Here is a 5,242-nt window from a genome sequence, read left to right as displayed (position 1 = left end):
CGCTTATCAGTGTTCAGTCTCCTCTGGGTCCTGTGGGTGAGTGCCCCTCGCCCTCCGGTGCTTAGTCTCCTCTGAGCCTTATACCACCTGGCTCATTTAAGGCTTAACTGTGTGGGTGAGTGCCTTTCCCTCCCATGCAAGGACAATCTTTGGCCTTAGAAGACTGTCCATATCAACACTACTGAGGAAACTTGGAGAAATCTGGATAGCTCTTCTTTCCAATAACCTTGCTTGGCCTTTTGTGTAGGTATAGAGACAGGCTTCTCAACAGGGCCTGCAACCACAAGACAATCGTTAGTGGATCTCAATACAAACAGCACTGAGGACCTGGATCCATCACTCATTAGTCACCATTTCCACACCTTTTGGCTCAAGTGGCTGTGCTCTCAGGCATGAGTTATGGAGGACCTCCTGAGATCTGTGAGAAAGCACCACTGTCCATCATCACTGAGGCAATTGAGACATGGTCTGAGGAGTCTCCACAAGGTTCCAAGGACTCTGAGTCCTGTGGGTGGGCTCCTCTCTCCCACCAGTGCTCAGTCTTCTCTGGGTCCTATGGGGTGCCCCTCACCCACCAGTGCTCAGACACCCCTGAGTGTTGAGGCTGAGCACCCCTGGCCCCACGGGGGCTCAGTCATCCCTAGTTGCTGTGAATGAGTGTCCCCTCCCCCAGCAGTGTTGGGTCTGCCTGGTTCCTGCGGGTGAGTGCCACTCACCCTCCATTCCCCAGTGTCCTCACTGTCCTTTGTGTGTGTACCTCACTCCCACCACTGTTTCCTCAAGGTCCTCTTTGTGAGGGCCCCTCCCTATTGTTTATCCTGCACTGTGGCCTGCAGGTAAGAGCACCTCACCCAGCAGTGCTCAGTCTCCTCTGGGGCCTGTGGGTGGTCCCCTCCCCTCACCAGTGCTCAGCTTCCTTTGGGTCCTATTGCTGAGCACCTCTGGCCCACCACTGCTCTGGATTCTCTTGAGTTCTCTGGGTGAGCGCCCCTCACCCCAGTGCTTAGTCTCCTCAGAGCCCTATGCACGGGCCCATTTAAAGAACTGTGTGAGTGAGTGCCTTCCCTCCAATGCAAGGGCAAGCTCTTTGGCTTTAAGAGACTCTCCACATCAACACTACTGAGGAAATTTGGAGAAATCGGGATAGTTCCAATTTCCAAATCCCTTGCTTGGCCTTTGGTACAGCCATTCAGACAGGCTTCTCAACAGAGCCTGAATCCACAAGGAAATTATTAGTGGATCTCAATTCCAAGAGCACTGAGGACCTTGATCCATTCCCCATTATCTATCTTTTCCCACGCCCTTGCTCATGTGGCTATTGTTATGGATGATTGAAACATGCCTAGGATTTCTGAGGTCCCTGTGACCAGTGGATGACAGCCAGATTTCCAGCTGTTCTTTGGATCTTCCATGACTTGGCACTACAATCTTTGCTCCACATAAAGACCCTCTGGGACCTTTGGATCAGAAGCAATTTCCACCTTGAGAGGACAGTGGGAAAAGTGGCAAAGAAGAGTTTCCCACCATCATAGAGGACTTCCTGAGACCTTTGAGAAATCACCACTGTCCCATCATCAGTGAGGTACCTGAGACATTATTGCACTGAGGGATATTTTCCAAAATACTCCATGTACTCTAAACCTAAGGGTGAGCACCCCTTCTTCTCCAGCACACAGACTCTCAGTGTCCTCTGGGTGAGCGTCCATTGCCCAGCAGTGTTCAGTGTCTTTTGGTTCCTGAGGGTGAGCGCCCTTTGCCCACCAGTGCTCGGCTCCTCGGAGTCCTCTGGGTGTGTGCCCCTTTTCTCAGCAGTGCTCAGGTTCCTCTGAGTCCTACATTTCGTCCTTGGTCATCTACTGGTGAGCACCACCCTCTCTCCAGTGTTACTTCTTCATAAGAATATGGTGGATGTTTTTCCTCCAGTTCCCTGATCTTGTTGTTGAGTATTTCCTTTCTCAACTGTCCCTTGTAGAGCTTGTTCTGTGGTTTCTTTTGGGCTCTTAAGATGCTAGAAGTTTGAATTTCTTGGCTGCCTCTTGTGTGGTACATGAGTGCTCTAAACCTGTGGTGGTCCTTCATCTCCCCAGCTTATGATCATTCATGGAGATATTTGGCTGCCCTGCCTGGGTTATTCTTTATGCTCATTCAGTGGGTAGATCTGCAGCTGCTGACAGACTTTTTGCAGGGTACCTTTCCACACTGTGCCAGAGCTGGCTGTCCTGAGGTTCAGAAGCCCTGAGGCAGAGATTTCCTGAACCCACCCCTGAGCTGCTTTCTGCACAGGCCACGGTTCTTCCTGGGAAAGACTGGGATCAGGGGCTCTGTCCTCCTCCCAGGCTCTCTTGTCATTGCTCAGCTCTCGTTCTCTCCAGTGATCGCCAATGTCAGCCCTAATGGTCTGCCTCTTCTGTCACCTGGACTCTCTTACCCAGCATGGGGATTGAGTGTGGCTTCTTCCCCATCTTTAGTCCCAGCATTTTGGGGTCATACTCATCATGTTCAGCTCCGTACACGGTGAGAGGAGCAGCTTTGAGGAGATAAACAGAAGCTCCAGGCATAGCTTGTGTGGGGGGAAAGGATCTGAGTGGGATGGGCCTTGGACCTGCTTGGGTCCTGGGCCTCGCCCAGTGGTGCGCCATGCCCTGTGACAGTGGCCCTCACCCTGCAACCTACCTGGGGTTCCAGCAGATGTTGGTCCACGGGCTTTCTGAAGAGCACTTGTGCACTCATTATTAACTCTGCTGGTACAGAGGATGTGTGACACGTGCTTTAAAATGATCTTAAAATGCACCTCTGTCAGTTGTGGATTCCACACGTCAAGTGCCTCTCTCTGAATGCTTTAGTTTCCACGGGACTCTTGTGTCTGTAGCCAGCTGACAGTTGCCATGGAAGCACCATGGACAAGATCAGGCTTTTAGTAAATGCTTCAGTGATGTCTGGTTCAACAGAGAATTTGCTGACAGTGTTTACCGGCTGATAGTCGATTATAGTTCTGACAATGTTGATTGATCATTTCATTTATAAATAAGAAAAGTGAAGTAAGCAGAACATTTGTGTGTAGGTGTTACTTTGTGCAGAACAAGTGGGTGTTCTTGGTGGAATGATGCTAGTGTCGAGTACTGGAAGTGTAGTTTTGTAGCTATTCAAAATGGAATAGTTACGTACATAAACATTCCTGTATAACCTTTCTCCATCCCTTCATTAAGTTGAGACAGTGCACAAAACAACAAACCAGCTCACAAACGTGGCGGTTGCCCATTTCAGTGTTGTAGATGCCTCGTGCAGCTGGAGCTGTGCATGGTCAGAAATGGACCTGGAGTAGAGCATCGTGTTTGCATTTGAACATGACTCAGGTCATGTCAGGTGTGTCCTGAGCATGGGTGATGGCCAGAATTGGTAGAGATTCACAAAAGAGCAGGGCACAGGAGCCTCAGTTTCTGATTCCTTGCAGCTTAGGCATGGATGACAGGTGGAAGAGCGAGCCCTGCTCAGGGCCACGCATGGCTTATGCACACATTCCCACCCACATGGACACGTGTACATGGCACTGAGGAGGGTGCAGCAGATCTGGCAGGGTTTGGGGCCACAGGCCCGTTTGTCCTATAGCCCAACTGTGGAGGCTTATCCCACCTAGCTGCCTCCCTTGCTCCCCTCCAGCATCCAGGGCTGCTCTCCTCCCCAGACTCCTCCTGGCCCTCTGTCCTCTCCACATTACTTTTCTTCTGGAGCCTCCCTCCCTGCAATCCTCTTGAATAAACCAAACCTGTTGTGTGAGCTGGGTTTGGTCTCTGCACAGGTCCTCTGAACCTGAAGTCAAGAGTTTAAGGAAATCATACTTACCTTCGTTCAGAGCAGTCAGTGGGACTTTCAGTAGAAAAAGTATGCACTGAAAACTAAGGGGTTGGGCAAACCCGCCCACCCTTGTGAGGCCTTAGGACATGACACTTGGGAACACAAATAAAAGCCAAGCAGGAAGGTCAGACCTCAACCTCCTGATTGGAGAAGACCTTTCTTAAAATGAAAGTACCAAGTGCCAGTGAGGATGAGTTGAAATGGACATTTCCAAATATACTACGTGCCCAACAAGCCAGTAGGAAGAATTTGGAAAGCAAAACCCAGCCTCAAGCTGGCATTCCTCAGGCTCAGTGATGCAGATGGAGCAATCAGAAGAAACTCTGCTCCCTTGACCACTTAAAAATTGTAAAGCACTTCAAAGGGGCAGGAGGAGGGTGTTTATCCAGTAAGGCAGGTTGGGCCCATGAAATGTGCAGAGCAATATGATATGGAAATTTTCTTTCAGACCAAAGGAGGAAACACTTGTGTGATGAAGAGCGAAGGTGAAGGAGCCCAGAAGCTGGACCGAGTGCACAGGCCTGTGGTGCAGCTGCAGAGCAGGCCACAGGGGACAAGCAGGAACAGACCCACCTGTTGGATGGATTCAGGCCAAGGTGCCCCTGGCTCTGTACATTACTGGTTCTGAAGTTCTGACTGTGGTGGAGTGTGCATTTATCCACAGATTTGTGTTCGTGGAATACTCTGTGTGTTCATTAGCTGGGTCTTCAGGCAAATGTCAATTTGTCTGCTAGACAGTAGACAGCAATCCTTCCCACAGGGGGCTTTGCTTTGACCACTTGCCCTGTACCTGGAGAGCTCTGCTCTGCTACCTGCCACTCTCTGTGCCACTCTCCCAGCAGCCCTATAGCAGTCCTCGGCAAAGCTCCATCCCTCTGCAGTTGGCCAGGCCTGTGTGCCAACCTCAAGCAGAGCATGGCCACAGAGCCAGCACCATCACACTCCTGACCGGGCTGGGCCCTCCCTGAGCTGTAGGACTGGCGTCTGCCCAAGGAGTTGGAACTGAGGCTCTCTTGGGGGGTTCTCAAGGCTGCAAGTGGGAGACAGGTCTTGGAATTTGGAAGGGGAGAGAGGGAGAAGAGGAGCAAAGAGCAAGTGATGGGTGTCGGAGCAGGAGCTGCAGGGCAGTGGGAAGGGAGGCCACCAGTGTGGGCACCAACTTGAGGGCACTCACAATGGGCAAGAGCGGGAGAAGCTCCCAGCTCTATCCTGGCGCTAAGTCCAGGAAGGACAGTGCTTTTATTTGTTGAGGACACCTTTTCTGCCCTGAATCTGACAGGATGCAAGACACACCTGATGTCATGGACCTTCTGTCACAAGTCTGTAGGGGAGCAGTGATCACACCTCAGTTTCCAAATGGCACAGGATGCTCAGGGAGTTGATGTGACTT

Source organism: Sciurus vulgaris (assembly GCF_902686455.1).
Source record: "Sciurus vulgaris genome assembly, chromosome: 3".
NCBI classification, from domain to species: domain Eukaryota; kingdom Metazoa; phylum Chordata; class Mammalia; order Rodentia; family Sciuridae; genus Sciurus; species Sciurus vulgaris.
Note: the sequence above shows the minus strand (reverse complement) of the source record.